The 25,956-nt window shown below is 37.3% G+C and overlaps 1 long non-coding RNA gene across 2 annotated transcripts in view; it reads right to left on the bottom strand.

Annotated features, from left to right (window-relative positions):
• LOC139085270 (uncharacterized) overlaps nt 1–25,956 on the bottom strand; it is a 50,151-nt gene that overhangs the window by 9,770 nt on the left and 14,425 nt on the right. For both annotated transcript variants that reach the window (XR_011543505.1, XR_011543504.1), the window contains exon 3: nt 10,039–10,176. This is a non-coding gene — a long non-coding RNA (uncharacterized lncRNA). The remainder of the gene's footprint in view (nt 1–10,038; nt 10,177–25,956) is intronic.

Genomic DNA, 25,956 nt, shown 5'->3' with positions numbered 1-25,956 from the left:
TAATGATGAAGGTGAATTAAAAATATTGTAAGGAGGAAGCTCTTCTCCATCTCTTCCTACTATGACTAAACAAATACTAAATTTCCCTTTTCGCTATGATGAATGGTGCAACTGGGCATAGTGTTACTTTCTCTAGGTAAGATTTTCCCATTTTGCTGTACATTCAGATGATAAAATATGGACACAAACTTTATTTTACCTAAGCGTGTAGGAGGCCGGACTTCTTGTAACTTGTGGAGTCTTCGAGGAGCTTCAAAAATATGCATCTCAATTTATCATGCTTCATGCAACAGTCAAGGATCAACTGTGAAGAATACTCAAGGCTATTAAACGTCCTGAATTTGGAGTAGGAGGACTTGGGTTTGACTCCTGTATCCAGTGTTCTCTGGATATGTGACGTTAACCTTTACTTCTCTAAGGTCCAGTATCTGCATTTGTAAGATAGATACTTGCATTTACCTTACAATGTTTTTGTATGAATGCAACAGAAGTGGTAGTAATCAGCGTAATGAATCAGCAGGCACTGAATTAGTGTAAAATATTCAGATGCATTCAAGTCAAAATGATGCAATCTGTTTAAAAACGTACCCCATGCTACATTAACGTCTATAGCTTCTTTTCCATCAGGAGTTCCCTTTATTTCTCTGGGGAAAATTAAGTCTTAACTATCCTCCTTGGTTGCAATGCCCTTATCTGTTGTCTTGCAGGAGTTGTTGAATATAGAGTCCAGGGACAGACACAGCATCAAATCTAAGGATTTTTCCCTTCATTTCCATGTTGAATTTCCACTAGAATTATGGCGCATCAGGCATCCCAGCTTGTGGTTCGAAAGTTGTCCTTTGGGTTGGCCACAAGCTGATTTTCTCATTCTGTGGTTTGCTGTGGTTGATTGTATGCCACGTTTGCTCCGGGGAAAACTATGTCAATACCCTGCATTTTATAGTAAATTCCTGAGATCCGTTCCTCCCTCTCACTCTTCTATCTCACTCTCCCAAAGTGATCTTTAGTTTTTCCAGGAGTAATTATTTATGTGATGCCAAGTTTTTTCTGTTCCCTATTAAACAATGATTAAGCAAACCATTTGTCTTTGTTTTTGTCATGGTTTTATTTATTCTTTCATTTATTTAAAACTTTTCTGAAGCCCTGTTTCAGTCGTTGTGCATGGAACTTTAGATACTGTGATGGTTAATTTTATGTGTCAACTTTATTGGGTTGTGGGGTGCCCAGGTATTTGGTCAAGCATCATTCTGGGTGTTTGAGTGAGTGTATTCTTGGATGACATTAACATTAAATCCGTAGACTGAGTAAAATAGATTGTCCCCTCAGTGTGGTTGGGTACCATACCGTGAGTTGAAGGCCTGGATAGAACAAACAGCTGACCCTCCCCCCATAAGGGAGAATTCCTTCTGCCTGACTGCCTGCAAACTGAAACATCAGTTTTTTGCTGCCTTCAGATTTGAACTGAAACATTGGCTTTTCCTTGGTCTCAAGCCTGCCAGCCTTTCAACTGGAACCACATCGTTGATTCTCTTTGCTCTCAGGCCTTCTGATACATCATCGGCTTTCCTGGGTCCCCAGCGTGCTGGCTCAGTCTGCACGTCTTGAGACTTATTAGCGTCCATAGTCTTGTAAGCCAATTCTTTATAGTAAATCTCTTCATATATATGTATATATACACATTCTATTGGCTCCGTTTCTCTGGGAGAACTCTGACTAACGGAGATAGTTTATCTCATTTAATCTTCACTCTGAACTAGCTATTCTTGGCCTTCTCTCAACTTTGAGGACCCTGGATCTCCGTGACTTTGAGGTCACTTACCTAAGATTACTCCCCTGATAAACGCCCACTATCTTTGCTGAGGATTGCCTGACTTCAGTGTCCATTTCCTTTGCTTAAAGGAAGATAAGTAGGCAGAAGTTTTTATGAGCATCTTCAATTCCCTAGTACTGAGCCATGTGAATTCTCTGCATTCACACAGCATGTCAAGGAAGGGCACAAATTCTGAGGGATAGCTAAGGTATCAGACTTTATTTCTGCAGCAAAAGCTATGATGTCAACTCTGGGCATTTATATGCTTTCAATGTGTAATTCAGTAAAGCAAACTTCAAACTTCAATTTTCACAATGGTATGATTGATTATTCAGTATTTACCATCATTTTTAGTGAATAGAAAAACATATTGTTCACATTTTTCTAGTATTTAGACTCCTAGACATATATTCTATCCACAACTCTATCCTATTTTTCTTTGCCTGGGGAAACTATTTGTCTTTTAAAACATTTACCATCCAGATCTGGATGTGTCCCCACACCAACTAGTCTAGGACCTGTTCACGTTAACACATTTATCAGGCAATTTATCACAATTATTACAATTGTCTCACTCTCCCCATTTAGACTCTGAACTCTTTAGAGCAAAGACTCTGTTTTATTCACTTGTGTTTACCAGTGCTTGGTATAATGCTGGGCACAGACTGGATGCTCAAATTAGTGAGTAAGGGAATGTTTTTTACTCAGCAAACAGTTATTGAGTGTATATGCTGTGTAGAGAATTTTTAGGTTCTAGCGACAGATAAAGAAGTGACTAACAGACAGCAAACAACTCAAAATTCAGACACATATAATATCTAAATATACATACACACACATAGCAAAATTTATATGCAATATAGAGATGCTAGAACATTTTATCAAACTTTACAAAAGTAGCAGTATTTTTTTGGAAAGGCTATTTGCTGAATGGCATATATTTGATTGGAAAATAGTTTAGTTAAGAACAAATATAGCCAAGTTTGTTTTAAGATAGATATAAGTAGTATTCATCAAATTCAATAATTTTAACCAGATTTACAACCAACCAACAGATTTTATGGGTTCTCTGTCTCCTTTGAAACGGTTAAAGACATTTTCAGTCCTCTTGTCTATATTTGTTAAATACGCAGGTTATTAAAAATAAATTGCAATATATCGATTTCCCTGGATCTATAATACGATAATACATAACAGGGTGAGGAACAGGAGAGCTTCTCCTGAAACCCATTTTGTTTGAGGTCAAAACATTTTGAAGAAGACACTTCATTGCATTGTAGCTGAGAAAACAAAGGCAAAAATTTTGGACAAAGAAGCTCAAACCAGTGGCCACTGGGGAGGGGGAGGGGGCAATGAGGGAAAGACATCATTTATGAAAAATGAAAGGAAAGAAAAAGTGAGACAGCTTGCCGGGGAAATGAAAATTAAAAACAGGCAAAGTTTCTTGTTCTTTTTCAAATAGAGATTGAGATTTCAGGAAAAGAGAGGAAAGTGCAATAAATCAACAGACAAGCTTATTTTGTTGGGAGTGGAGAGAAACCTGTCTTAGGTTCTTATAAACTGCTTCGGGAAGGTAAGAAGCTTCCTGTAAACTTTACTTGGATCACAAACCTTTCAAAGACTCAGCTGGGAATGAGGACAAACGTAGCAGATCCCCAAGAGCGAGAAAAGTATCTTTCTTTAAAACCCTTCAGATCACAACAAAATATACATCTTAACCTTGAAGTTGCCCAAGCTTCACTATTTGCTGTGCAAGTAACTAAGTGCTTTTATATACCTCAGGGAATGAAGAATATACCCAATATGAGAATAAATACATTTGAATATATTTAAAGTACACAATGAGGTTGGGGGACATCTATTCTTTCATCATGCATTGTCATCTGACAACACCCCATAAAACATACTCAATAAATGTCAACCAACATTTAAGAAATATATTTATATTACTTAATATAAATAAATATATTTACTTATATATATTACATATTTGTATATAATAAATATAAATGTATATATGAATATATTTATATTCACATATTAGATTTTAGTTTATTCACTTATTCATTCAATATTAATCTTCTAATATATGCAAACTCACTGCTAGGCCCTTGAGATATCAAGGTATATAAGACAGGATCCTTACCTACGTGAAGAAGAGCTTCTAGAAAAGAAGATGTGCATATAAATAGGCAGTTGAAATAAAATATGAATGATTGACAAAAATAGAGAAGAGAAAGAATAGTTACCCCTGCCATAGTAGAAGAAGATATGCTCTAGGGGATTCTATTCAGGCTGTGTCTGAAAGTGGTGCCTGCCATAGTTTTCAAAAATTGCCAAGCCCATAATCCTACTGGCCAACACAATCCATAGCATATAAAAGGAAAACCAACCAAATTATTAGAGGGGCATGATATATTTACTGTTAATTAAAATCAGCTTTACGTTTCCCCAGACATGATTACTTTTTCTCTCTTCTCAATTGTCTTGCATAGTTAGAGTTTTCTCTGGACATGTGAGTGATCAGCTAGAGACTACATTTCTCAGCATCCTTTGCAGCTTGATGGAGCCAATAGAATGGGGGGGGGGGGGTGTTGTTTGCAACTTCCACGTCACTTGCTTAAAGGATGTACTTTGCCCTCCACTTGTCCTCTTCTTGGTCTTCCCGCGGGCTGGAACCTAGAGCAGGGTCCAGCTTTGGCCTGGGTTCCCTTAATGTTCTGTGGAGCAGTGTGGTTCAGCCAACCTGGGCCACTCATTGCTACACTATTACATGAGAGAGAAAGAAGCAAGTTTCTATCTTATTTAAGCCACCGTGTGTTTTGGACCTGTTTGTTAGAGCTGTATAACCTGTACTCTAACTAATACAGACATATCTTTTCCACTTGTCAAAAATTAAAAATGAGTTTAAAAAGCAAAAGCATACAAATATTGTAGAAAGGACTCATATCTAAAACTGAGTTTTAATGCTTTCTAAGCAAATGTTCAATTAGCCCATTTCCTTACAACTTATAATAGAAGAGTACGTTTTAGTGGAGTCAGACCTACACTCATATGTCAATTCTCACAATATAATGTTACTTAATGCCATCTATGTGTCTGGAACCTGAGTTTAGTATGGGTATTTGATACCATTAGTCTTCTGGAAAACCCAGTGAACTGGCTATTATTCCCATCTTTTTTTTTTTTTTCTTAAAGATTGGCACCTGAGTTAACAACTGTTGCCAATCTTCTTTTTTTTCTTTCTTTCTGCTTTTTCTCCCGCAATCCCCCCAGTACATAGTTGTATATTTTAGTTGTGGGTCCTTCTAGTTGTGGCATGTGGGACGTCACCTCAACATGGCCTGATGCGTGGTGCCATGTCCGTGCCCAGGATCCAAACCGTTGAAACCCTGGGTCGCCGAAGCAGAGTGCGCGAACTTGACCACTTGGCCATGGGGCCGGCCCCTATTATTCCCGTCTTACGATTAAATAATGAGAGGCTTAGAGCGGCTCATGAGGCCTCACCACGTAGCATACTTAGTAGTGAGGGGAGAGGTGGATTTTATTCCAGGACATTCTGCCTTGTAAATCTGTACTGTACACTGCTTCATCGCACACTAGCTGAGGGCAAAGCTCGGGTTCCTTATCTATAAACTGGCGATATTACTTGGCTACTTACGAGGTTGCTGCGAACATTGGCTAGGTCTGCATAGGATGCCCTTTCAGATCCTGACACATAGGAAGTACATGATAAATGTTTGGTGCCTCTCTTCTTCCGTTGATGGTCTGACAGCTCTTAGAGCAAATGAGCAATATCCCCTCTAGCTTTGTATGCTGTAAAATGTCAGGCAAGAAGGAGGTGCCTAATAAATATTAGGATAAATCAGAGAAATGAGGAAGCAGGTCCAGAAACTGATAAATGAAAAAAATGAAAATAAAAATAAAGGTTAATATGGGGGCTGGCCTAGTGGCATGGGGGTTAAATTCGCATGCTCTACTTTGGCGGCCTGGGGTTTGCAGGTTTGGATTCTGGGCGCAGACCTAGCACCACTCATCAAGCCATGCTGTGGAGTCATCCCACATAAAATAGAGGAAGACTGGCACAGATTTAAGCTCAGTGACAATCTTCCTCAAGAAAAAAAAAAGAAGAGGAAGATTGGCAACAGATGTTAGCTCAGGGCCAATCTTCCTCACACACACACAAAAAAAGGAAAATAAAATAAAGGTCAATATGGCCAAGTGTATTGATCTTTACTATATTCTAGGATATATGATAATTACTTGACATACATTTTCTCCCTTAATCCTCATGATAGCCCCATGAGGGTGATTTTATCATTTCTTCTAGTTTACAGATGAGGCCACTGAACCCCAGAGATGTTGAGTAACTCACTTGTAGTCACTCAGATGTTCAGTTGTATAGCTTCTGCTTGAACTAAGCTTTATGCTTGTCCAGAGCCCATCTCTTAATCTCCTCTCCACACGAAGCAACAAGAATCAAGAAGCTGAATGCCAGCCTTAGCTCCTAACACTGTTTACTTGGGCTCTAGGAGGCCCCCAAAAGCCCTGTTCTACACTGTTTAGTGTTGAAGGTGATGGTTTGTAGACTCCAGGCCCTTCCCCCTTGACCTCTCAATGTCCTGCAGTAGCCAGGTGGGCTGTAGCCCCGGCCTCTCCCCTCCAGGGACAGCTCCTGGGTGGCCAAGCAAGGCCTGTGGGCTCGCACAGCTGCCTTCCCTGTCACCGTCCAAGCAGCTGGGCACGTGAGCTGCTCCAGCAGCCTGGAGTCGGATTGTGTAAACTGCTGCATGCTCCTGGCAGCTTTGGGACTGGCTGGGTCCCTTCAGGAAATGAAGGGAAAGCTCCAAGTGAGCTTGACAAAGGCTGCTCTGGTTCAGGAAGCAGCAGACACTTGACCTCATTCAATTTCCAGTGCAGTCCCTTGCAAAGGCACATGCTATGTCTTAATCTCCTACAAACTACACTTTTGCCTGCCTCAGGGCTGTGACACAGTATGTGCTCAATGAAATTTTGCTGAGTGAATGAATGATTGCATGAAAGAGATGCAATTCTGTTTGCTATTAGTAGGGGCAATAATAAAGTCGAAGATTTATTTGGGAGTCCCTTAAGGAACTCCTGCGACCAGTGACTCAGCCTCTTGCCTCTTTCACAGCCCCTCCCACCTGCCCTGCCCTCTGCCACTGCTCCACACTCTTGACAATTCCCTCCTAAATCTTCTTATCCCATAATATTTACCTTTTTTTGATCCATCGTTTCAATACGGAAATAGCTAATTACTTGATCAGAATGCAATGCAGTTCTGCTAGTTCCAGTGTTCATCCTCCCAGAAAACATGCACAAATCTTAACAGTAGTCTTGCAGACAATTTCTTATTTCTGCTTATTTGGGATGCTATGATCAGCCAATAGAAATATATTTTGCCAACATTCGACTCTTACAAAATCTTTAATCTATTACCTATTTTTTTTCCTATATTTAAGGCTGGCTGTTTTTTGGAAAAAAAAAAAATCACGGATGTTACTCCATCTGATGAGCTTTACAAATATAGATACACTCATAACTGTCATGTACATTTGCCCACATAGACTTCCAGGTCTTTTGAGTCACATCAAGTCAAGGTATGGTTTTGTGTGGTTTCCTTCTTCTTCTGTGGTTTCTTCAAAAGTTATGGGTAAATTCGATCTCAAAGGTGGATAGCACTCCAAATTCCAGTCTGCATTTTAACTACTCTCCTTAACTCATAGTGAAACATGCATCAAGAATCTTTCCTTCATCATGAAAAGAAATTTAAAACAGTAGATTAGAATCACATTGCCTGAAGGATGTAGCCACAAAAGTATTTTAATGGAAGTTCATATACAAGTCCATTTTATTGCATAGGAGGAGTCAGTACTGAATGTAATAGAATTAAGGATGGCTTTGTTGTCTCTTTTTGTTTGTAGATATGCATTACTGTTATAAAAGCGATACCATTTCAGAAATTTTCACAGTACCGATATATAAAAGTAAAGCATAAAAATTCTATCTACCCCTCCCTATTTTCCAGTCATAATCTTCACTATCAGGTAACGTATGCTCCTTGAGACTAGGTTCCATATTATTAAAAAAAAAAACTTTATTCCAGAAATATCTATTAAATACATTCTATATGCCAGGCACTGTTCTGGATATTTGGAATATAGGAGTAAACAGAATGAACAAAGATCTATGCTGTTATGGACCTTACTTTCTTTAGAGAGAAACAGACAACAAAGAACAGCTATAATGAGTAGATATTGAATTGTATACTAGGAAATGCGAAAGGCTATATTAAAAAAATATAAATAAATAGAATAGAGAGAATAGGAAAGGGGCCCAGAGAATGCTAGAGATGAAGCTGGAAGGTGGTTTGCAATTTTAAAATTGAGATGAACATTTGAGGAAGTACTTAAGGGAAGTGAGCAAGTCATCCATGTGGATATCTGGAGGAAGAGCCTTCCAGGGATATGCAACAGCTTAAGGCGGAATGCCTAGTATGTTCTAGGACCAGTAAGGAAATTAATGGAGTGGGAGGGGAGTGGAGTGAGAAGAGAGTAGGAGATGAGAGATCATGGAAGTGTTAGAGTCTGTTGTAAGGAGTTTGGCTTTTACTTTGTATGAGGTGGGAGCGACTGGAGGGTGAGAACAAACAATAAATATGATATGACTTATGTTGTAAAGAAATCGCTCTGACTGCTGTGTTGAGAACAGACTTAAGGGAGGCAAAGGTAAGAGCAAGGAGAACGAGATACGAGCCTATCGCATAGGAGATGATGTCATATTTTAAAAGAGGAACCAAAAAGATTTCCTGAAGAATTGGAAGTGGAGTCTAAGAGAAAGAGAAGAGTCAAGAAGGAATTGACGGTTTTAGTCTGGGAAATTGAAAGAGTGGTGTTCACACTAAACATACTTTTCTAAAACAATTTTTTTTAATTCACAATATATTATGAACATCATTCCATGTCAAAATGTACAAAATTACTGGATTTTTAACAGTTTTCTAGTAGTCTATTGCATATTTACTCTACAATTTACTTAATCAATCTATGATTGTTTTCTTTTTATTTTCTCCCTAAAGTTTCTTCTGTAAAGTTTTAAGATTACTTTAAAAAACTCTGATCTTGTTACTTTGTTTTAGACAGGTCGATGTAGTGGCCTAAATCTACATTTAAAAGACCTAATAGTGAATCTTTCTGAAATCTAGTTAATTAGCAAACTGAGACATTTATATATGTTCTTGATATTGTATGATGTCTTTCAAGTTTTTCATTATTAAAACCATGTGTTCAATAACTTTATTTTTTATTACATCCACTCTAGGTAGAAGTCTGGAGAGAAATAGACAGAGAGTTGGAATAGTTTTAATTCTGTTTTTAGAGAGGCTTTACACCAGAAAATGAAACACAGAGAGCTCTGCAGAGGAAAAGACCATAACATGAGACAATGCCTAGAAAAGGAATTCACAGCGATTCTTAAGCTGTCTTATTTATTACATAAATACATTCTTTGCTTGGCTAAGAATGGTGAGATTTTGCTATTCACCACTTATTAAAACAAAAACTTTTTATCATTCATAAATCCATTTATAAATCTCACCATTTATACAAGTGGTAGGATTAATCACCTAAATATTTTTTTTGTTTTTAGTTGTTTTCATAATTATTCATAATTTCATATTTCAAATTATTCAAATTATCAATTATTTCAAATTATTCAAAAAATTATACCTATCTATATCACCTAAAAATTATTCTATTTACCTAGAATGGAATTTATTTAAAACATTTAACTGTAATTCCTTTAAAAAGAGAGACTAGGGCCAGCCCAGTGGCGTAGTGGTTAAGTTCACGTGCTCCCCTTTGGCAGCCCAGGGTTCACAGATTCCGATGCTGGGCGCCGACTTACACACCACTCATCAAGCTATGCTATGGTGGTGTCCCACATACAAAACAATAGAAGAAGATTGGCACAGATGTTAGCTCAGTGACAATCTTCCTCAAGCAAAAAGAGGAAGATTGGTAACAGATGTTAGCTCAGGGCCAATCTTCCTCAAGCAAAAAGAGGAAGATTGGTAACAGATGTTAGCTCAGGGCCAATCTTTCTCACACACAAAAAAGGGAGAGGCTAGAGTATATAGCCACTTGCAGCTCTGTTTGCTACAGACCCAAAACCACCATAACGCAAAATGGTTTAATTAGGTCTCTTACCGGAAGATGAGCAGAAGGACCCTTCTCCAAATATTGCTCAGACTAAAGGCAGAAGACCAGGCCATGCAAGACTTGTTTGTAAGAAGCTGCCATACAGCCACAGAGAGAACCCAAGGGTGACATGTTTGTACTAGAAACCTTCAAAATTAGAAAAATAAGAAGTATTTTAGTTAGAAAAATATTTTAAAATGTGTTTGACTTATGGGGCCGGCCCTGTGGCCCAGTGGTTAAGTTCGCGCGCTCCGCTTCGGCAGCCCACGGTGTCGCCAGTTCGAATCCTGGGTGCCGACATGGCACTGCTCATCAGGCCACGATGAGGCGGCATCCCACATAGCACAACCAGAGGCACTCACAACTGGAATCTACAACTATATACTGGGGGGCTTTGGGGAGAAGAATAAAAAACAAAAAAAAATGTGTTCGACTTAAACTTCAATATAGATAAAGGAAAAAATTTAGTAGTAGTTGGTAAAAAGAATCACCCATGAGAACAGTACTAGACTGAAACTTCAAATTTAATTTTTTAAACTTTTACTAGAGTGACTGTATATTTTGTTTTTTTTACTAGAGTGATTGTATAAAATACTTTTTATTTTTTAAGTTTAATTATATATATGTTTGATTGTTTTAACTTTTATTAGTAATTGTATGTTGTAAATTTTTATTTCACATGTACAGTAAAGAGAAATTATTTAACCTTAAGCGTTTTCATTTGATTTTAGAAATATGGGGCCAGCCCTGTGGCCAAGTGGTTAAGTTCGAATGTTCTGCTTCAGCGGCCCGCAGTTTCACGGGCTCAGGTCCTGGGCCCGGATCTGGCACAGCTCCTCAGGCCATGCTGAGGCGGCGTCCCATATGCCACAACCAGAGGCACTCACAATTAGAACATACGACTATGTACTAGGGCGTTTTGGGAATAAGAAGAAGGAAAAAAATGACTAAAAAAAGTAAAAAATAGAAATATATAGAATTGTGTATGAAACAATTTGAAACCTAATCAGTTAAGTGTAAGAGAGGATTTTGCATTTTGCCTTTAGATAAAAAGTATAGAATGGTTAAGATTATTTCACAATAGGTAAAATGCTTGAAATTTAAGAAAATCAAATATTTCACAAATCTCGTGGCTCTGTTTTAGATCTTGGCCTCGAAATGTTCCCCTGCAACCTATCTACTCAGTATAAGTAACATTCAATGGGAATAACCATCTTTGTGGTGGTTATATTTTAAATTCTTCTTTTAAAATTCTGTTGGTCACATATATGAATATGTGACAAATAGATGATGAGTAAAAAAATTAAGATAGAGATACTTAGATGATATATTTGGGCAAAACAATAATAACTTTCAGCATGGGATTACATGTTGCTAAATTCTTTATGGTTTATGTTATCACAAAACTTATAATTAAGAGAGACTTTTTGCAGAGTCGAATGTCTTTCCTGAAATGTATACTTTGAGTCTACTCAACAGAATCAAATATAATCCTGTAATCCAATGAAGGATACACACAAAATAGATAATTACTTATTATCTATTCATATTAGGTTACAGGTAAACAGTATGTCAAACTGTCAAGAGTTTAGCTATGAAGCAAGACTAACCCTGATTCCAATTCTATTTACCAACTTTCTGACCTCGGGCAAGGCCACTTCCTCTCTTGAAGCAAAGATCTCTCCTATGTAAAATAGAGGGAAAAATCTATATTTTAAGATTTGTGAAGATGTAAGAGGACCAGCACATAGTCCTGTACATAGGTGCCCAATAAATAGTGGCAATTTTGGTCAGTGGTTTTGTTACTAAGAAGCTAATCATTATCTGAAATTTAAATTTAAGAAATCCATTCTCTCAGCAGATAAAAATAATAAAAGGAAATTTTTGATTGTCCTGGTGGGATCATAAATATTCTATTTTAAGAGAAACAAATGATACAATAGAATAAGTAGACTGTGTATTTTTTCTTTCTTTCTTTCTTTCTTTTGCTGAGGAATATTAGCCCTGAGCAAACATCTGTGCCAATCTTTCCCATGCCTTTTTTGCTTGAGGAAGATTAGCCTTGAGCTAACATCTATACCAGTCTTCCTCTATTTTATATGTGGGGCTCTGCCACAGCACAGCTGACAAGAGGTGTAGGTTTGTGTCCTGGATCCGAACCCACAAATCCAGGCTGCCAAAGCAAAGTGTGCAAAACTTAGCCACTAGGTCACAGGGCCAACCTTAAAATGTATTTTTTTTTCAAATGAACTAGGCATAAAGTTTATAAAGGAGAAGTATCCAGGAAAAAGGAAGAATATGGGAAATAAAAGACCACTTTGGGCTGTAACTTTTGGTACCATCTATATATACAGAAGAAAGCATAGAAATCACCATGCCAGGGTTATGTGATTGTGTCCTTAGAAACACATCAAGAAAATGACTGTAAGTTCTTAATGCATGCAAAAGGGCTGCACTTAACTATAACAATGTATCCTTGCTTTATTAGGATTTTAATAAGATTATGCATTAAATCAATAAAATAACTACCTACCTTCAAAGAAAGGGTGTATGGCTACATGTTCTTCTTGGTCAAGGATCAAAGTTTTGGTAGGTCACTGAAGGTATAGAACAAAGGATCACACTTTTTGTGTGTTCCTGGAATATATTCAAATATTGGGATTTAAGTAGCATACACAAAGAGATTTAAGTTGAAAATCAATAAGAACCAATATCTATAAAAGTATTCACTTCTTCACCTGGTCACTGTTCAACACACATCACAATTGGAGTAGAAATTTGTGTTTCTTTGGCAAATGGTACTCTCTTATATACTCAGGAAAAAAATTATTACATATTCTAATAAAACTGTGATCTACTCCCCATTCAGTTCTACATTAAAACCAACAAATATTACCCTAATGAGATATATTCATATTTACTGCAAAAAATAAATACATCAAGCGATAAAGATTAGGCAGTATAGTTTTGCAGAAGTCATGGCCCTATAGTTAAGAAACACTACACTAGAGTGCAAATTATTTTTTAATATGTTTTTTCATATATTACATATATCCAAACTAGAAAAGTAAAGTTGAGAACTAAAGAAATTTCTTTATAATTTAGACCAACATTTTTGGGTAAAAGAAGACAGAATTTTTATGTATTTTTTAGATTGAATGACAAACAAATAATAGATGGAAATCAACTAAGCTAAAACATCCATTTTCTACACAGAAATTAGTAGAAAGCAATCATTCATTTTTTACTATAATAAAGTCTTGTAATATTGTTTTCAGTATTCTACTTAGTTATATTTGTCTGAAAATAATTGTTCCAAGAAATTAGAACTCGTAAACGAATACATTCAAGTTTTGCTAACAAATAAACCAATGGTAATTAAATGACTGGGATTGACTACTCAGTTTAAAACAAAAAAGAAGGAGCAAATTTCAGATAGAAAAATTTAGCCTGTGGATGATGGGTAGGTTGTGAGCAGGTACAGCTATCAGATAGCGCCAGGTTATCCATAGGACTTCCTGTTGACAGCAAGCGCTAAAATAGTTGTTCAGGACTATCTGCCTACATTATACTCAACGGTTTTCCAAATTAACCAAACCATATGATTAAACAAGAAAAACGGGAAACTAACATTTACTGAGTATATGTCATTTACCATATACCTTCACAGATTTCTACTAGTTCATAATGAAATGGATGACAGTGGCAATGTAAAAATAGGTCAAAGAATTACTAAACAGAAAAACACTTAAATTTTTAAAATCTGAAGTTACTTAAGAAGAATCACAGAGGACATCACTCTATATCTGAAGTTCCCACTGCCTACCCCACTCTTTACATAAGGCTATTAATTTAAAATTTTCCTTTCCTGGAAATCCAGTGTCCACAACTCCATGAAAGCTATGGAGTGTATGCAGCTTCTTTCGCAATATCTGCTTGATTGGTGTTACACTGATGAAACATCTGGACACTGAGCTGAAGCTTTCTTTCTCCATCCAACTATTTGTCCTTGAACTTGTGGACACTTGTTTGGCTTGCTCTGTAGAGGTCATTCAGCCGTAGTGACCAATTTATTTGGCCCAATATCATAATGAACACAGAAATTTCCAGATAACCACTAATTTTGTCATTTCTTGGAAATTCCTTTCCCAAAGATAACCATGTCTTAATATGATTGATCATTGTTCTTTGGGGTCATTACTTCCGATTAAACCGCATGACTATGGATCCAAGAAAAGTAACCATTTATGTGCTTCATTTCGCATGCATTAGTTTTTCCCAATTCTTTTCCTTCCATCCAATACTTAGACTTATGTATAAGCATAAAAATAAACTTTTGTCTTCCATTTTAATGTTTTTAATTGAAGGTCATGAATCCTACTTACATACTTAATCAGCTTCCTTTTACGTAGATGGGAGGATACACTTCAGAGTCATGTCTTACAGAGAACACTGAATCTTTATTTATAAATTGAAAACCCTCCAATGGCTTTTCAGTCACACTTTGGATGAATCCAAACTCCTTATCCTTCTTCTCACAAGGGTCTAAATGATCTGGCCGCTGTCTTTCGTCTTTCTGATTTCATCTCACAGCCCCTCCCCTTCTCCCGGTACATTTCAGATCAGTGGTCTTCTTTCAGTTATTTCAACATGTCGAGCCCATTTCTGTGTAAGTCATTTGTTGTAGCTGTGTGCTCCGGCAAGAGTGTTCTTCGCATGACTCTAATTCTTGTTACTCAGATCGCAGAGAGGTCTTCCTTTCCTACCCAATATAAACTGGCTATCTGTTCATTCACTCTTTCTCACATCACCCTATTTGAAGCTTCTGCATAGTATTTATTTTTTCTTATTTGTTTAGTTTGTTTTATAGTCTACTGTTTCATACTAGAATTTAAACTTCACCACTATAGCCCTAGCGTCTAAAATACTCTTAGCACAGATCAGGAACTGAATTAACAAGTGTTAAAGGAATTAACATATCCACATGATTTATTTCCCTTACCCTTTACATTATGGAAATTTTCAAAATATAGATAAAATAAGAAAGAATATGTACTGAAACCCTAGGTAGCGATGAAATATCTTCAAAAATTATCAACAGTTCCAGCACTGATGTATAATTAATACTTGTAAAGTATGGACCCACTTTATTGTTCTAGCATCCATTGCATCTGTTTCCATCTTATCCACAATAATAGCCTCCAGTTATTATTTGAATACACCATTAAGGAGCATCCATTTTAAGCAAAACATTCTGTTCAGCCACAGTTAAAAATAAAATTGAATAAGATCTCTGTCCTTACTCTAAGAAGGGGGATAAAGTCATGTACAAAGAGAACTAAAATGCTAGCTTGAGGTAAAAATTGCTCTAGGGGAGATAAACAATAATGTCATAGTAGATGAGAGAATTCTTTTTTTCAAATTGGAAGTGCATTGAAGAGGTTTTCCATGAAGTGATGGTTTTTTAAATGAGGTCTTCAAGAATAGATGAAATTTTAGTAATTGAAGGTATACATAAATTGCATTTGAAGTAAAAGAAAGAACATTAGCAAGAAACAATAACAGCAGGAAAGCTAATATAGTTATAGGAAACAGGAAGTTTGGGTCTGGCATAGCTTAAATGCATTGAGTAGTGGAAGAAAGTACTGCAAACGTGGATTGAAATTAAGAGTTTGTACTTTACTTGAAAGGAAATGTGGATCTGTTGAAGGCTTTTGAGGAGGGAAATAGCACTGTGAAAAGTGCTTTAAGAAGGTGAATGTAATGGCAGTGGCACCATACAGATAAACAAGAATATAATAGGCTGCAAAAGAAGTTAGCAAAGGATAATGTCACAATAGACAATGTGGCCATTCTCAAATATGGCTCTAATATTCTTAGATACTCCTCCCATCTGGGGATGGGTCTCTGTCTCCTCCCCTTTAACCAGTGATGACTTCAATGAATAGAATATGGCAGAAGATACTCTGAGACTTCCAAGACTTCCTTCACAAAAGGCCATGCAGCTTCAGCCTGGTTCTCTGGAGATGCTTGCTCTGGGGAAAGCCAGCAGCCATGTATGAAATCTGGCTAGCTTGAGATCATGCTGGAGAGGCAATGTAGATCCAGTTGTCCGCACCAACTGAGCTTTCAGGGGACAGTCGGTCATAAGAGTCTGCCATTTTTTTTTTTAACTTTTTTTTTTTTTAAAGATTTTATTTTTTCCTTTTTCTCCCCAAAGCCCCCCGGTACATAGTTGTGTATTCTTCGTTGTGGGTTCTTCTAGTTGTGGCATGTGGGACGCTGCCTCAGCGTGGTCTGATGAGCAGTGCCATGTCTGCGCCCAGGATTCGAACCAACGAAACACTGGGCCGCCTGCAGCGGAGCGCGCGAACTTAACCACTCGGCCACGGGGCCAGCCCCAAGAGTCTGCCATTTTGAATGCCCAACCCAGTTGTAACTTCAGATAATATTGCTCCAACTGATGTCTCATTGCAGATGGATGAGACACTGCAGGCAAGAAATGCCTAGCTGAGCCTTTCCCAAATATTTGATCCACAAAATTATGAGTAGAATAGAATGTCTGTTGTTTTACACCACTAAGTTTGGGGGTAGTATTTAATGTAGTAATTGTAACAAGCACAGTCCAGGAGGTAAAAAATGAGTCTTGAAGTAGATCAACAATTAGAACGACAAGGAGGGATAAATGTAACAGAGGTGGATTGTAATTATAGGATTTGGTGACTGATTAGACGTGGGAAATGTGACAAAGGGAGGAACGAAAGACATTGCCATTTTATGTCCACGTGAATATTGGGATTCTAGTTCCATTAACTGAGATATTTAATTGCTAGAATTGTCCTATTCAGTTCTTCATTCACTCAATCCATCTTTTATTTAACAAAAGGTTATTTTCTTTTTTCGTAATTAGTAAGTTTTAATTTTTTAATTGAAGTAACATTGGTTTATAACATTATATAAATTTAAGGCGTACATCATTATATTTTAATTTCTGTGTAGACTACATCATGTTTAGCACCCAAAAACTAATTACCATCCATCGCTGTACACACATGCCCTGTCACCTCTTTCGAACTCCTCCCTTCCTCTTCCCACTCTGGTAACCACCAGTCTATCCTCTGTATCAACGTGTTTGTTTGTTGTTATTGTTTTTGCTGTTTTTTTTCTTCTACTTATGAGTGAGATCATACACTATTTGACTTTCTCCATCTGACTTATTTCACTTAGCATAATACCCTCAAAGTCTATGCATATTGCCACATGGCAAGATTTCATCTTTTTTTAGCTGAGGAGTATTCCATTGTGTATATATACCATATCTTTTTTGACCCATTCATCCCTTGATGGGCACTTAGGCTGTTTCCAAGTCTTGGCTATTGTGAATAAAGCTACAATGAACAGAGGGGTGCAAATATCTTTATGCATTCATGTTTTCATGTTCTTTGGATAAATACCCAGTAGTATTTATCCAAATACTGGATCATATGGTATTTCTATTCTAAATTTTTAAAGAAATCTCCATACTGTTTTCCATAGTGGCTGCACCAGTTTGCACTCCCACCAACAGTGTATGAGAGTTCCGTTTTCTCCCCATCTTCTCCAACGCTTTTTATTTCTTGTTTTGTTAATTATACCCATTCTGACATACATGAGGTGATATCTCATTGTAGTCTTGATTTGCATTTCCCTAAAAATTAGTGATGTTGAACATTTTTTTCATGTGCCTGTCGGCCATCTGTATAAATTCTTTGGAAAAATATCTGTTCAGACCTTTTGTCTATTTCTTAATTGGGCTGTTTGTTTCTTTGTTGTTGAGATGTATGAGTTCTTTATATATTCTAGATATTAACACTTTATCAGATATATGGTTTGCAAATATCTTCTCCCAATTGTTAGGTTGTCTTTTTGTTTTGTTGATGGTTTCCTTTGCTGTGAAGAAGCTTTTTAGTTTGATGTATTCCCATTTGTTTATTTTTTGTACTGTTTCCATTGCCTGGTCAGACATGATATTTGAAAATACTCTGCTAAGACTGATGTCAAAGAATATGTTTTCTTCTAGAAGTCATATGGTTTCAGGCCTTACATTCAAGTTTTTGATCCATTTTGAATTAAATTTTGTGTATGGTGTAAGAAAATGGTCTACTTTCATTCTTTTGAATGTGACTGTCCAGTTTTCCCCACACCGTATACCAAGAATCTTTTCTGATCATAATGGTATGAAACTAGAATCAACTACAAGAAGAAAACTGGAAAATCTGCCAATATGTGGAGATAAACAAAGTGCTACTGAACAACCATTGGGTCAAGGAAGAAATCAAAGGAGAAATAAAAGAATACAAAGAGACAAATGAAAACGAAAATAAGATATGCCAAATTTATGGGAAACGGCAAAAGACGTACTAAGAGGAAAATTTATAGCAATATAGGCATACCTTAACAAACAAGAAAAATCTCAAACAATCTAAAAGTGCACCTAAAGGAAGTAGAAAGAAGAATAAGAAAGTCCAAAATCAGTAGAAGGAAGGAAATAACAAAAATCAGAGCAGAAATAAATGAAAGAGACTAAAAAAACAATAGAAAAAAATCAATGAAACTAAGAGCTGATTCTTTAAAAAGAGAAAATTGACAAATGTTTAATTCAACTCACCAAGAAAGAAAGAGAGAAGTCTCAAATGAATAAAATTAGAAATGAAAGAGGAAAAATTGCAATGAACACCTCAGAAATACAAAAGATTATAAGAGAATACCATGAAAAGCTATATGCCAACAAATTGGATAATCTAGAAGAAATGGATAAATTCTTAGACTTATACAACCTTCCAAAACTGAATCAAGAAGAAATAGAGAGTTCTAATAGACCAATCACTAGTAAGGAGATCAAAACAATAATCAAAGACCTCCCCAAAAATGAAAGTCCAGGACCAGATGGCTTCCCTAGTGAATTCTACCAAACATTCAAAGAAGACTTAATACCTTTCCTTCTCAAACTATTCCAAAAAATTGAAGAGGAGGGCAAGTTTCCTAACTCATCCTATGAGGCCAGCATTACCCTGATACCAAAACTAGACAAGGACAACACAAAAAAAAAGAAAATTATAGGCCAATATCACTGATGAACATCGATGTAAAAATCCTCAACAAAATTCTAGCAAATCAAATACAACAATACATTAAAAAGATCATATATCATGATCAAGTGGGATTTATTCCAGGGATGCAGGGATGGTTCAACATGCGCAAATCAATCAACGTGATAGACCACATTAACAAAATGAAGAATAAAAATCACATGATCATCTTAATAGATGCAGAGAAAGCATTTGACAAGATACAGCATCTATCTATGATAAAAACTCTGAATAAAATGGGTGTAGAAGGAAAATACCTCAACATAATAAAGTCATATATGACAAACCCATAGCTAAGCTCATACTCGATGGAGAAAAACTGAAAGTTATCCCTTTAAGAACAGGAACTAGACAAAGATGCACACTTTCACCACTCTTATTTAACATAATATTGGAAGTCCTAGCCAGGGGATTCAGGCAAGGAAAAGAAAGAAGAGGATTCAAACTGAAAAGGAAGAAGTAAAACTGTCACTATTTGCAGGTGACATGATTTATTTATAGAAAACCCTAAAGAATCTACCAAAAAACTATTAGAAATAATAAATGAATACGATAAAGTTACAGGATACAAAAATCAATGAACAAAAATCAGTTGCATTTCTATACACTAACAATGAAGTAGCAGGAAGATAAATTAAGAATACAATCCATTTAAAATTGCCACAAAAAGAATAAAACATCTAGGGATAAATTTAACCAGAGAGGTGAAAGTCCTGTACATTGAAAACTATAAAACATTGTTGAAAGAAATTGAAGACACAAAGAAATGGAAAGAGATTCCATGCTCTTGGATGGGAAGAATTAACAGAGTTAAAATGTCCATACATTCTAAAGCAATCTACAGATTCAATGTAATCCCTATCAAAGTCCCAATGGCATTTTTCTCAGAAATAAAACAAAGAATTCTAAAATTTATATGGAACAACAAAAGACTCCAAACAGCCAAAAGAATCCTTAGAAAAAAGAACAAAGCTGGACGTACCACACTCCCTGATTTCAAAATATACTGCAGGGGCCAGCCTGGTGGCGCAGCAGTTAAGTTCGCACGTTCCGCTTCTCCGCTGCCCAAGGTTCGCTGGTTTGGATCCTGGGTGCGGACATGGCACCGCTTGGCAAAAGCCATGCTGTGGTAGGCGTCCCACATATAAAGCAGAGGAAGATGAGCATGGATGTTAGCTCAGGGCCAGTCTTCCTCAGCAAAAAGAGGAGGATTGGCAGTAGTTAGCTCAGGGCTAATCTTCCTCAAAAAAACACAAAATATACTGCAAAGCCATAGTAACCAAAACAGCATGGTACTATCACATAAACAGACACATAGATCAATGGAACAGAATCAAGAGCCCAGAAATAAAACCACACAGCCATGGACAGCTATCTTTGACAAGGGAGCCAAGAATATACAATGGAGAAAGGAGAGTCTCTTCAACAAATGGTTATGGAGTGTGTAGTATGCGTCAATTGATGTGCGGTAAACTAGAGATACAGAAAAACAAAAGACATGATTCTTATTCACAAAGAGCTTTCAGTCTAGAAGACAAAACGCTACTGCAAGCTGCTGATTAAGTACCATGAAATGGTCAGCCCAGGTGAAACTGAGGACAGAAAGATGAACTAAAGGATATTAGGTTCTAAAATCAGCCAAGATCTGCCCAGCGATATCACTTCTGAGATTTTTCTCCTGAGATTCTGATCCGTTCCTCCTGCATCCGTATTCTTCTAACTCTGGTATAGATAATCCCTGTACTGCTGAGTATGCTTCTCCATTTCCTGCTAATCCAGTCAAATTCTTTAGCCCAGGACTGAAGGTCTCCACAAATGCCTTCCCAGTGTGCTTCCTATAGTCCCCACTGACCTCTCTCACAAGTCAAAGGGAGTTGTTTATTGTCTCCCTGATACATTATGCTCATTAATGGTCTCCAAAGCACTGCTCTCTGGGTCCACCTGCCTGGAATGGTCTCTCCTCTTCTTTTCCTTCTTCAAAGTCCAAATACTCAATCCCAACTCAACCCATATCTCCTTATTTTGGTTATCACACCACAATATTTTTCCCCTTTTTGAATTCCCACAGCACTTTTTGACTCAGTCATTCACTGAGAACTCATATGATGCCAATCTATCTATAAGTATGTTTCATCTTCTTAACTAAATGTTTTTACAGGATAAAGACCAAAACTTCTCATTACATTCCTCATACCTAGCTGTGAATTGTATCCAAACAACATATGTCTAGTATTTCATGGTGCTGATGACAATGATGACAATGTTGACATTGATATTACTTCCCAGTACTTCAAATACTTCTTGTTTATTTCAATTTGTTGAAGTTGATTTATTGTTTATAATCTAATAAATTATTTCCTTAATTACGTGTCATTTTAAAGGTCATGATTGATTATCTGGGAATGGATTTTTTTCCTTTTCTTTAATTTTTACCCTCTCCAGATATTGAAAAAATGATATTCTTGTTACCTGGATTACAAGCAACCTGATTCTATGAATCTTGGATATTAGAAAACAGGCACTATGATATCTGGACATAGTTTCCCAAATCTTAACTTTCTAATTGAGTCCAAGACTTTAGATAAAATTTCTAATAAGCAAATACTAATTTATTTTCATGGAGAAATCAAAACTTTAAATAAAACTTCTAATAAATATTAATTTAGTTATAATTTTCATTCAGAACAAGAAGCGAGGATAAATGGGAGCTATCTTTTAGATTATTAGGTACAGTGAAGAATTTAACTATATATGTCCTAATTAAACATATCGTAATGTGCTAAGCCTGGGGCCTACACAGAAATTACCTAGTCTCATCAATATGTTAAGGAAAATAAGGTAGATTGATAGAGAAACACATATATTTCTCAAAGCCTGAGGAAATCCTGACAATCTGTAGCAAAGGCCAAAGGTCCAGCTGTGAATATGTGATTTAAGCATCCCCTGGGAAACAAGAGCCATCGACCCTGACAAAGTTCATGCTGACCAAAATGTCGGTTTATTTTGTATGTGTCGTCTTAAAAATCAAAAACAGGAGACATGTTGCTTCTCACATCCTTCTTATTTATTTGCCACGTAAAGACGAACTGTCACAAAACGTCTCAGAACATGATGGCTTGAAATTTTATTTTTCACCAGTCTCAAGTTGGCTATGAAATTCTGGTGAAGTAAGACGTCAGGGTGTGGTCCCTTTGCTGTTGCACATTTTTTTTTCTCTTTCTACAAGAGTCAGCCAGCAAGGGGGAGAGGACACCACTCTAGACTAATAATGAGGAAACTTACATATACCTCCGCTTTTTGCCTTTCAACCCTGCTGCGGCCTGACAGTGAATTCTCAAAGGGTGACTAGATACTCTAAGGGTCTCTGGACTTTTCTTCTGTGCTAAGTGCTTACAGTCTGACCACGCTGCTGCTTCAGTCAGGGAGTGAACATTCATTTGGAATAGTTAGTTCAGTCCAGACGTCACCATGATGGTGTCTCACCCAGGGAGAGGGAGTCCTCCCATTCATTTGAGTTAGGTGGTTTCGCAACCGCCAGCACATGGGGGAGGTGGGTTACAAAGGCTTTTCTTTCTGCCAAATGTATTTGACTCAGCTCCTTTACTATCTGTCTGGTGATGTGAATCTCTTATGAATAAACAAACTCAACCTTTGATGTCTTTTGCCCCAAAGGAGTGATAAGAAGTGTGATACTGTATGGAGTGAGCAGAGCATCTTAAGTATTTTTAAAAGAAAAACACTATACAAATTAATTCATTTTGAAAGTTTCAAAATAGGTTGGAGTCCTCCAAATGCAATAAGTTTTATTTTTCTTTACTGTACCTCTCAGATTCTATCCAATGGAATGAGGACGCTCTCAGCTGATGTTTGTCAATAGTTTTGACAATCACCAACGGAGCAGAGAAGGAAGGGTGCTTAGGGACAATATTCTTCTTCACAATATTGGGAGCCAGATTAGAATGAATCTTCATCCTTCTCTCAACACATCTAGCACGAGGAATGTTTTCCTAAAACACAGCGCCAAGAAATTGCAGAAATGGAGGGGTGAGGACAGAGAGGAAAGCAAGGATGAGATGGAAGAAAGATTCAAGATCTTGTCTTTGGCTAATTTATTGTCAGTATGAGTGATTTTCTATGATACATTATTTTTCTGAAAATATTCCTTCCCTGGCATGGAAGTAAATGTCTGCAATGATAGTTCGTAGCCCAAAAGAGCTCTGAAATAACAAAGTCCTCAGGTCATTAGAGCAGAACACAGGGGCAGGGCCAAGTTTATTGAAAGCAGAATGTAGACCTGCCAACTTGATTGTCTGATATTAGCAAATATTACCCCACAGATTATAGCCGTGATTTATTCTCATTAAAACAATATTGATACTTAGGAAATGTGATGCCTTACACTCTTATCTACCATTGGCAATTTAACTTCAACTAGATTGTTGGATTATTCACATAGCAGAGCAGAGACAGGGTAAAGTTCAGAACTCAGGACTTAACGGGTGTTTCAGGGGCATGAGGGAGCTGTAATGGTCGCTTATGAGAGAGATAGACATACAAGTGCAGTGGACTCTGGAAGGAGATAGGAAGTGTGAATGCAGAGAAAAGGAAGGGGCAGAACACCCTAATTAGCAGAAAGAATAAGGCTGGTTCTAAGATCTACATTCAATCGAATAGACACACAAATGTCATCTCTTTTAATTTATGAACGTTTTTTCCACCACGCCTAGGCTTCTGGGGACCAAGATTAAGGGGTGGGGAGCAATGAACACCGGGTTCAGCAAGAACAAGGGTATATCTGTCAGAAGACGGGAAACTTCTTTGTCATACTCATTTGAGACCGTTTTCTCAATCTGAATCCCATCAGCAGCCTGTGCTCGTGTAGATTGTCCAGGATTTAGATGACTGCTGTGTAGCCCTCTTTCAGCTGCAGAAGCGCAGTGGGATAGTCTGCAATGGACTAGTATTTCTAACAGAGCCAGAAACAAGGTCCAGGGGACTTTCTTGTGAGGAGTGATTACTTTAGATCGCATCCTGTAGTTGCTTGATTAAGGGAATGAAATGGACTCAAATAAAAAATTCAGAGTGTCCTGGAGAATGTCTGTCCGACTCTCAGGGCTTCCTTTCTCTTCCCTGTGAGCTCCTTAAAGCTAGACGCAATCTTGTTTACTGAAGTGCTTTCCCCCAGATTTGCTGCCCCACAGTTTCCCAAGCAGAATGAGCTCCCCATGGATGTGGGGTAGGAATAACAGATTTAGCTTGGGAAAGCACTGGGTAGGAAGAAGGGTTTTTAGCAAAGAGCTGACCCAGACCTATTTAGTTGGACCTATTTAATTTTGACAGAAAAATGTAAGTCAGGTAAGGCTTAAGTATAACCAACTCTATCGTACAAATGAGTAAATTGGGACTAAAAGGATGACGTTGCACAATTCACACAGCTGGGAAGTGGCAACATCAGGATGAGAACCCAGTTTTCTCACTCTTAGTCCGGGGTACCCTTCATTATACACATATATATTCCTGCTATGATGCAAGTAATACAACTTGTCTGTGTTTTAGGTACAAGTATGTGTTAGCTGGTTTAATTTTATATTCTTACCACCTAATTTGTTACTCTTGCTGCCTCACGGCTGTCTCCTGACAAAATGATTGAGGCATTCCAAGAAGAAGTCGTTGTCCCCAGAAGCTATCTTATTCCTACATTTCCCTCAGCTCTTATTGAGTTTCTTGTGATACAAACGTGGGCATGTGACATAATTGAATGCAATAATAGAAGAAAGAAGGAGACCAATGCAATGAAGCTAGAATCTAAGAGACCACAGGAATCCTGGACAGGTTGTGCAACCAGGACATGGTGTATTCCTTGTCTACTCCTGGTTGTAGCATTTTTTTTTTGCCCTCCATCAAGTGTAAAAGACTAACAGCGTAAAGAGAAAACCTCTCCAAGCTTTGTTCTACGATTCTAATCTTACCTATCATATTAAATCATTTTGTACTGGTCAATCCTGGAAATAAGACTCACTTCTTACTTCAGCTGAATGGTAAGCTAAGGGAGTAAAGCTAAAGAAAGCAGCTCTTTCCTGGGAAGAGGTCACAGGATAGAAATCTTGGGAGCAGATAAATAGATAGAAGTCAGCATAGAGAACAGAGACACCTGGTGTGGAATGGGGAATGAAGGGTAAACGCTGGGGGTGACTTTCTCAAGGAGAAGCTATTTAAGTCTCTGGGAATTCATTGTTAAGGCAATCTGAAGAAAGGGAAGTATGTTTCTAACCTGATGGAAGAGTATATGTATAAAGGCACAAAAGTGGGGAGAACATAGATTTTTCGGTGAAAGTAAGTCATCTTTGTGACTAGAGTATAAAATTTGAGTAGAAGACAACAAGAGTTAAACAGAAGCTAGGTTTTCCCAGGGCTAATATGCATTCCCACCTTCCCAGCAGAATGTATCCAGCGAGTGGAATTCAGGTAATAAACATACAGATATTTGAGACAATAATAATTAAGTGAGGCAAACCATACAAAAACCATGAGTCAACTCATTTGCTCTCAGAACAGCCTGCTATTATCACCCCATTCTACAGATGAGGAAACTGAGGCACAAAGAAGTAAAGAAACTCATTCAAAGTAAGTGATGAAGTTTTGAATCAAACCTGGCATTGTAGCTCCAAAGTCTAGGTTATACCAAAATCTACAACCGACCACTATGGCCGAAAGAAAATGACTCCAAATGCAATAGAGCAGGAGTCAGCAAACCACAGCCTGTGGGCTAATTATGACCCTCTGCATGCTTTTTATGGTC

Source organism: Equus przewalskii, chromosome 8 (genome assembly GCF_037783145.1).
Source record: "Equus przewalskii isolate Varuska chromosome 8, EquPr2, whole genome shotgun sequence".
Taxonomy (NCBI): Eukaryota; Metazoa; Chordata; class Mammalia; order Perissodactyla; family Equidae; genus Equus; species Equus przewalskii.
This window is presented reverse-complemented; position numbering and strand designations above follow the sequence as displayed.